Here is a 9,494-nt window from a genome sequence, read left to right on the forward strand (position 1 = left end):
TTAGGTCAGCAACTAGTCACAGAAAGCATACAGCGATTTTCCAACCAAAGAGAGGAGTCACAAAAGCAGAAAGAGATAAAATTAATCACTAACCTTTGATATTCTTCATCAGATGACACTCCCGGGACAACATGTTACACAATACATGTATGTTTTGTTTGATCAAGTTCATATTTATATCCAAAAACCTCAGTTTACATTTGGCTTTGCCTCCAAAACATCCCGTGAATTTGCACAGAGACATCAATTTACAGAAATACTCATAATAAACATTGATAAGACAAGTGTTATTCACAGATTTAAAGATGAACTTCTCCTTAATGCAACAGCTGTGTCAGATTTCAAAAACAATTTACGGAAAAAGCAAACCATGCAATAATCTGAGTACAGCGCTCAGAGACCAACAACACCCCAAAAGATATCCGTCATGTTGGAGTCAACAGAAGTCAGAAATAGCATTATAAATATTCACTTACCTTTGATGATCTTCATCCGAATACACTCCCAGGAATCCCAGTTCCACAATAAATGTTTGATTTGTTCCATAAAGTCCATCATTTATGTCCAAATAACTCATTTTGGTTCACGCGTTCAGTACACAATCTAAACTCACGACGCGCGGGCAGGTACAGGCAAATGTTCAGCCGAAAAGTCATATTACAGTTCGTAGAAACATGTCAAATGAAGTATACAATCAATCTTTAGGATGTTTTTAACATAAATCTTCAATAATGTTCCAACCGGAGAATTCCTTTGTCTTCAGAAATGCAATGGAACGCAAGCTACCTCTCATGTGAATGCCTCTGACCTCTGACTCAATCCCCTCTCATTCCCCCCTCCTTTATAGTAGAAGCATCAAACAAGGTTCTAAAGACTGTTGACATCTAGTGGAAGCCTTAGGAAGTGCAAAATGACCCCATAGACACTGTGTATTCGATATGCCAAGAGTTGAAAAACTACAAACCTCAGATTTCCCACTTCCTGGTTGGATTTTTCTCAGGTTTTCGCCTACCATATGAGTTATGTTATACTCACAGACATCATTCAAACAGTTTTAGAAATTTCAGAGTGTTTTCTATCCAAATCTACTAATGATATGCATATATTGGCCACTGGGACTGAGTAGCAGGCAGTTTCCTTTGGGCACGCTCATCCAAATGTGAAAATGCTGCCCCCTAGCCATAAGAAGTTAACGTGATTTTTGAATGACTACCTCATCTCTGTATCTCACAAATACAATTATCTGTAAGGTCCCTCAGTCGAGCAGTGAATTTCAAAACACAGATTCAACCACAAAGATTTCCCAATGCCTCGCAAAGGGCACCTATTGGTAGATCGGTAAAAAATAAAAACAGATTTTGAAAATCCCTTTGAACATGGTGACGTTATGAATTACTTTTTGGATGGTGTACCAATACAACCAGGCACTACAGGCCCCCTTCCTAATTCAGTTACCGGAGAGGAAGGAAACCTCTCAGGGATTTCACCATGAGGTAAATGGTGGCTTTAAAACAGTTAAGAGTTCAATGGCTCTGATAGGAGAAAACAAAGGATGAATCAACATTGTAGTTACTCCACAATACTAACCTAAATGACAGAGTGAAAAAAAAAAGCCCATACATAATTAAAATATTGTTTCATTAAGGCACTAAAGTCAAACTGCAAAACATGTGGCAAAGAAATTAACTTTGTTCTGAATACAAAGTGTTATGTTTGGGCAAATCCAACAACATATTACTGAGTACCACTCTTCATATTTTCAAGCATGATGGTGGCTGCATGTTATGGGTACGCTTGTCATCGGCAATAGTTTTTTGTTGTCGTTGATAAAAAGAAACTGAATAGAGCTAAGCACAGGCTAAATCCTAGAAAAAAAACTTGGTTCAGTCTGCTTTCCAACAAACACTGAGACAAATTCACTTTTCAGCAGGACAATACCCTAAAACACAAGGCCAAATCTACACTGGAGTTGATTAGCAAGACAACATTAAATGTTCCTGAGTGGTCTGGTTAAAGTTTAATTTTATTTATCTAGGCAAGTAGTTAAGGAAAAAAATATATATTTACAATGATGGCCTACCAAAAGGCCTCCTGTGGGGACGGGGGCTGGGATTAAAAATAAATGTAATAAAAATATAGGACAACACACACATCACGACAAGAGACAACACTACATAAAGAGAGAACAAAGACAACAACATAGCAGATTTAAATTGCCTTGAAAATGGCTGTCTAGCAATGAGCAACAACCAACTTGACAGAGCTTGAATAATTTTTTTAATAATAATGTGCAAATATTGTAAAATCCAGGTGTGGAAAGATCTTAGAGACCTAGCCAGAAAGACTCACATCTGTAATCTCTGCCAAAGGTGATTCAAATCTAATTTTATTTGTCACATGCGCCAAATACAACAGGTTACCTACAAGCCCTTAACCAACAATGCAAGTTAAAATAAGAGTCATGTAACATTTTCTTCAAAAGTTACAAATAATTTGAGAACAGCAGTAAAATAACAATAGCAAGACTATGTACAGGGGGTACCGGTACAGAGTCAATGTCCGGGGGCACCGGCTAATCCAGGTAAATTAGGTAATATGTACATGTAGGTAGAGTTATTAAAGTGACTATGCATAGATAATAAACAGAGAATAGCAGCAGCATATAAAAAGGGGTGGGGCAATGCAAATAGCCTGGGTAGCCATTTGATTAGCTGTTCAGGAGTCTTATGGCTTGGGGGTAGAAGCTGTTAAGAAGTCTTATGGACCTAGACTTGGCACTCTAGTACCGCTTGCTGTGCGGTAGCAGAGAGAACAGTCTATGACTAGGGTGGCTGGAGTCTGACATTTTGTAGGCCCTTCCTCTGACACCGCCTGGTATAGAGGTCCTGGATGTCAGGAAGCTTGGCCCCAGTGATGTACTGGGCCGTACACACTACCCTCTGGAGTGCCTTGCGGTCGGAGGCCCAGCAGTTGCCATACCAGGCAGTGATGCAAGCATTTAGGATGCTCGATGGTGCAGCTCTAGAACTTTTTGAGCATCTGAGGACCCATGCCAAATCTTTTCAGTCTCCTGAGGGAGAATAGGCTTTGTCGTGGCCTCGTCACCATGATAGTTTTTTGGTGATGTGGACACCAAGGAACTTGAAGCTCTCAATCTGCTCCACTACAGCCCCGTTGATGAGAATGGGGGTGTGCTCGGTCCTCTTTTTTCTGTAGTCCACAATCATCACCTTTGTCTTGATCACGTTGATGGAGAGGTTGTTGTCCTGGCACCGCACGGCCAGGTCTCTGACCTGCTCCCTATAGACTGTCTCGTTGTTGTCAGTGATCAGGCCTACCACTGCTGTGTCATCGGCAAACTTAATGATGGTGTTGGATTCGTGCCTGGCCATGCAGTCATGAGTGAACAGGCAGTACAGGAGGGGACTGAGGAAACACCCCTGATGGGCCCCCATGTTGAGGATCAGTGTGACGGATGTGTTGTTACTTACCCTTATTGACCCAGGGGTATGAATACTTATGTAAATGAGATTGTATTGAAAATGAAATACTTTACTTTTGCAAACATTTCTAAAAACGTGTTTTCACTTTGTCATTATGGGGTATAGTGTGGAGATGGGTGAGATTTTTTTTTAAATCAATTCTGAATTCAGGCTGTAACAACAAAATGTGGAATAAGTCAAGGTGTATGAATACTTTCTGAAGGCACTGTAACTGATTGGATACACAAGTGACATTCTTTACCAAATGACGACAGCTTTATCACAAATTCAAAATGGACTGGTTGATTGAAGTAGGGAAATATGTATTCCAACAAAGAGCTGCACGTTTGGAATAATTGTGTCCGTTTACTTTCAGCTTATGCTACTTTACGGTTGTAACTAGTTACCACAAGCACAAAGTCAAAATTGCCAGTGTGGTTAGTGTGTGTTAGGTTTAAAATCTGATTTTAAGATGATAAATTGTAGAAATAGGCAGGGTGTATGACTTTGTGCAAACTAGTGACGACCCTACTTTGCAAACTGTCATTTAGAATTGGTTAGCATAGGTTATAACCCCCTAAACAGACAAGTTCAAACTGAAAATATACAAAATCATTACTTTGACAAAGAGCGTATTTTCCTCAGAATCATTAAGCCTAGTCCTACTCACCAAATGGGTGTCATGGATGTAATTCATCCTCATGCAGTGTTCAATGTGGAATTGTTAACCCATTTAGAAAATTCCAAAGAACCGGCAGAATGAACTGAATCAAACATCTGTATATCGAAAACATGACAGATATAGGTTTATAACCCTGAAGAAAATTGCAATTCAACTCACTAAATTGACCCAAGTTTCAAATGATAACACTGAGAATAACTGTTCCAGAGGCAAGATGCGCTTCACTTCGCACTGTTACATTTGATTCTGTTCTATTATAGCATGTTTTTTTTACTTTAAAATAGGTGTGTCTTGACTGTGATAAGGGCTCAGGAAATAAGAGCATCTTGTCTATTAAATTAACAAAACAAGGCTATGCCATTGCACAGCCATAGTAGGGCTTTCCAGTGCGACCATTTTACTCGAATATGTGCCTAAATATTTTCACCTGGATTTTTTTTTTTGGGGGGGGGGGGGGGGGGGGGGGCACCTAGAAAAATGATGGATTCTGGCTCTAACACCTCAAAAAGTTAGGAGCAACGAAAAATGTTTATCTTAGGCACACACATGCTCCATGTAAAAAAGGTTAGCGCAGAGCCCTGAGCCATTGGCTTCTTCTACGAGAAAGTACCACTACTGAGGTTCCACAATATAATATAACCAGTTGATATTACGATTTCAATAAATTAAATCTTAAAATGGAACTTATTTTTTTATTGCCAGAATATACAAGGGGCAATTTAGCTATTTAGATTGTTATCTGTAATGGTTAAGATAAATTAGGCATTGTTTCACACCCCCTGTATATAGCCTCGTTATTGTGTTAATTTATTATTTTTTACTTTAGTTTATTTGGTAAATATTTTCTTAACTCTTCTTGAACTGCACTATTGGTTAAGGGTTTGTAAGTAAGCATTTTACGGTAGTCTACACATGTTGTATTCAGTACATGTGACAAATAAAGTTTGATTTGGCATATCGATAAATGTGCAGAGAATTTTTTCTAATATGGGCCTTATTCTAAATAAAAATAGTTTTTGGAGGGTGTGTTCCTCTGCCCAGGTGTTGCTAATGCATGCCAGATCTTACAATGTCTGGATAGGTATTTTAAGGATCAGCTAACCACGTCATGTTATAGCAAACTGTCAGTCGATGATGTGGCACGCAACCATTGGTTGATGGATGAAACCTCTGAGCAGGGGAATGCAACCTGAAGCAGTCCAGAGACATGACGAGTCACGCTCCAGGTGGACACAGCTGCACACAGCTCAGTTCACTTATGAAGGCACGCCAAACACTGCCATAGGCCTACTTCCATCTTGACCCAAATACTAGTTTCTTCCCTTGTGCAAGCTGTTGAGAATGTTATCCATGTTCCCGGCTGAGGCTGACAGTGAGCATACATGTAGCTTTGATAATAAAAGGTCCAGGCTAGGCTATGTGCAGCAGGCCATATTTTATGTGTCGGACATAGGCCTATACATAGAATGTGCCTCTACTTGAAAATACATGATCTAAGTGACTGATAGTTGGTATTCCACAGTCATAAAAGTATGCCTTATTTACTTTGAAGAATTACTAAAATAGTGATTTGTCAGAGAGCATAGGCAGCAGCTCTATAGGGATGAGATGATGACTTGGAATGAAATAAAGTTAACAAATAAAACAAAAGTAATATACACAACAAAACATTAATAAAACCTTCCTAATATTTAGTTGCCCTCAGGACAGCCTCAATTCGTTGGGGCAAGGACTCTCTCTATAAGGTGTCAAAAGCATTCCACAAAGATGCTGGTCCATGTTGACTCCAATGCTTCCCACAGTTGTGTCAAGTTGGCTGGATGTCCTTTGGGTGGTGGACCATTCTTGATACACATGGGAAACTGTTGAGCATAAAACCCCAGCTGCATTGCAGTTCTTGACTTACTACCATTACACGTTTAAAGGCACATGCATTTTTTGTCTTTCCCATTCACCTTTTGTATGGCATACATACACACACAATCCATGTCTCAATTGTCTCAAGGCTTAGAAATCCTTCTTTAACACGTCTCATACCCTTCATCTACACTGACTGAAGTGTATTTAACAAGTGACATCAATAAGGGATCATCACTTTCACCTGGCCAGTTTATGTCATGGAAGAGCAGGTGTCCTTAATGTTTTATACACTCAGTGTATTATATTAAAGTGAATAAATTATGGTTAATAAGTGATAAGCATAATGGGCAGTCACTACCGTCACATGGCACTACAGAGGGGGGTGCGGACAGCCCAGTACATCACTGGGGCCGAGCTCCTCGCCATCCAGGACCTTGCACGGTCTCTATGCACACGCACAGGACTCTACAAACTCACGCACACTCCAACACAAACAATTATACTGACTCTACACACATACAATCTTAATTTACGCTGCCGCTACTCTGTTTATCGTACATCATGATGCCTAGTCACCTTACCCCAATACATATCTACCTCTATCACTCCAGTATCCCTGCAAATTGTAAATATGGTATTGGAACTGACCCTGTACATAGCTTACTTTCTCGTGTTCTTATTTCTTGTGTTTTTGTTCTACCTCATGTTATTTTTAGTAAAACATTGATTACTGCATCCTTGGGTTTAAAGCTTGCAAGAAAGGCATTCACTGTACTTGTACACATGACATTAAAACTTGAAACTCATGGGAATTTAATTAATTGTGTTATTCTGTGTTGTTACACCATTCAACCCACATAATGCACTTAATAATGTAATACAAAATGTGGAACCAAAACCGAGCTCAAAAAGCACTCATCGCTCAGCACTACAAGACAATTAAATATACACTCAAGTTGCACTAGGGCCTCAAGCCTTTTTTTCAGTCATGCCTAATGATGCATCAAAAACGGCATCAAATGAAAGTGGCCTCCAGACAAAATGTGGAACATATTCCTTGATGACTCCTTTCATGCTAATAAACTTGTACTGATTAGAATCATTGAGGGAGTTGTCACAGCACACCAACTATACAGTGTGCGGCATGTAAACACTGAGGGCTTGCACTGAAACAAACTTTTTAAACCAGCCTGCCTGGGACACAAGCCATGTTTATACTTTACATTATAGTTATTACCAGGGTTAAGGGGGTCACCAGCTGTGACACCAGTGCACAATTAGTTAAGATTCATATTGCGTAACTACATTTAGGCTAGACTAAGTAACCTCAAGGTCCAGTCAAGCCAGAATAATTTGTATCAGAAGAGGAAATGGAGAGCGAGGCAGAGTAAAGCAGTATACGTGATATACAAAAATGTAAATGTGTGCTGTGATTTGAAGGCCTGTCTGTCTAAAGCGACCTAATTCCTGGGCTGTGTTCCCACTAAACTCCCTATCCCCCCCACCCCAGCCCCGGGTTACTCCCCCACCATCTCTAAACATTTAGCAACAAAGCGTTGATCAATATGTACTTTTCAGTTAGAACGCACTGGCCCCCCGATTGTAACAATGCGACATGGAAACAATGTAACGTTATGCGTTCACAGAACACGCTCACACTGTGGAAATCTAAAATGTATGTTGTGGCATATTCTCTCTCCCCCTTCGCAAAATGTTTCCTCCCTTACTCCAAGCTCATTCTGTAAATGTTCGTGTCGCTACAAACATATAATTGGGTGCGCTCCCATGATACCCATGGAACGTTATACAAAAACAACCTCTTCCCTCTCCGCCGTATCTCTCTCATCACCGAAACGATGTTCGCCGTGGAATACTAAACTGTGATAATGATAAGGGACAATCCAAAAGTGCTTATTTGTGTGACAAGTAGCCAGACATTATTACAACTTAATGAAACACGCTTCACCGTAACTAGTGACAATTTACAGCAGAATAAAAACAAAACTCACCACGACTCCCGTTTGGTGTAATACAATCCTGAATATCTACAGTAGTGAAATTCCTTTCTTCCTTTTCACACGTTCTCAACACCGGCCCGTCTCCACACTCCAGTAACCAAGAGTGTGTGCAGAGGGGGAGAGGGGGGGGGGCTGCTGTGTCAGTGATAGGAACGATCTGGGACAGACAATTTGGAGGCAAAAGATCGCAAGTCTGTTTATCCTAACGAGTGACTAGAACGGTCCCAAACATTCCTCAATGTTACCGAAGGTCTCTATAACACATTTGTATCTCTCCGTCTTCCTCGAGGCATAGGGGGACGTGAATCCCAGTTTATTCCTTGCATCCAGGGGAGTCGCCGCCTCTTCTAGTCCGCCATGTTGCGTCTGCAATAGGAGGAATGGGAAACAGAGAATTCCCAGGCCAGGCCAGGCCCCTCCTCCCCCTCCCTCCACGGTGCCACTGCGACATCTGGCGGACCATCACGAGACGGAGTAAACAGCATCCCTATCCAGAAGAGCACGAGTCAACCATCTAGTCATTTCTGTCACATACACAAAGTCGAATATTGGACGTGTTTATTAATTTCCCATAGGCTGCCGGGGCACACGATCCAATTTAGTTGGCCCTCTGTCAACATTGGCCAGTGGTGGTCACCAACACTGGTCCTGGGTTAAAGGCTTTTGTTCCAGCCCACTGAGCCCAGCAGTAGCACACCCGATTCAACTGATCAATGTATATATTTTTTTATTTAACGAGTCAAGTCAGTTAAGAACAAATTGTTATTTACAACGATGGCCTTACACCGGACAAACACAGACGACGCTGGGCCAATTGCGCACCGCCTTATTGGACTCCAAATCACCGCCAGTTGTGATAGTGTTGAGACTTGATGTTTTATTGATTAGTTGAATCAGGTCAGGTATAGTGCTTGAACAAAAGCCTGCACAGTATAGTACACATTGTTATTGCAGTCCCAGACAGGCACACCCGATTCAACTTGTCACCTACTCATCAGGCCCTCAATGAGTTGAGTCAGTTGTTTGTCCAGCGCTACAACAAAAAAACGTGTGCTGTTGGGGGTACTCGAGGACCGGAGTTAGGAACCACTGGTCTAGGACTCGGGAGGACCAACCAACCATTGGTTGACCAAACGCTGCACGAGGCTTTACCAAAGCCACTAGGTTACAAATATCTCTCTGCCAAATGTACAAGTTCTGAGATCTAAAAAAAGCAATGGCCCAATCAGCTTTTTTCCTTTCTCTAAAAAGGTGTCATTTCTGGAACTCACTTCCAGATCACCTTCAAATATTTAAGATTTATATTGATTTTACTGGAGGTTCAGAACTATTTTAAACCCAGCGTCACACTGTTGCAGTTCAATATTTATGCAATATAAATTACATTACTGTCTACACTAACATCACTCAAATACAACACTTATGTTAAGACCGATTTTCTATACAGCAGAG

At 40.8% G+C, this 9,494-nt stretch overlaps 1 protein-coding gene across 8 annotated transcripts in view; it reads right to left on the minus strand.

The window, feature by feature from the left end:
* Window positions 1–8,529, minus strand: part of LOC110528463 (receptor-type tyrosine-protein phosphatase alpha) — a 65,447-nt gene extending 56,918 nt beyond the window's left edge. For 4 of the 8 annotated variants that reach the window (XM_090241820.1, XM_036984047.2, XM_036984045.2 and 1 more), the window contains exon 1: window positions 8,034–8,529. The gene's annotated coding sequence lies outside the window, so the exon portion shown is untranslated. The remainder of the gene's footprint in view (window positions 1–8,033) is intronic. The other 4 variants (XM_090241819.1, XM_036984046.2, XM_090241822.1 and 1 more) reach the window with 3 other exon arrangements.
* Window positions 8,530–9,494: the final 965 nt, after the last annotated feature.

The sequence above is a fragment of the Oncorhynchus mykiss genome, chromosome 7 (genome assembly GCF_057628025.1).
Source record: "Oncorhynchus mykiss isolate SJ-2025 chromosome 7, ASM5762802v1, whole genome shotgun sequence".
NCBI classification, from domain to species: domain Eukaryota; kingdom Metazoa; phylum Chordata; class Actinopteri; order Salmoniformes; family Salmonidae; genus Oncorhynchus; species Oncorhynchus mykiss.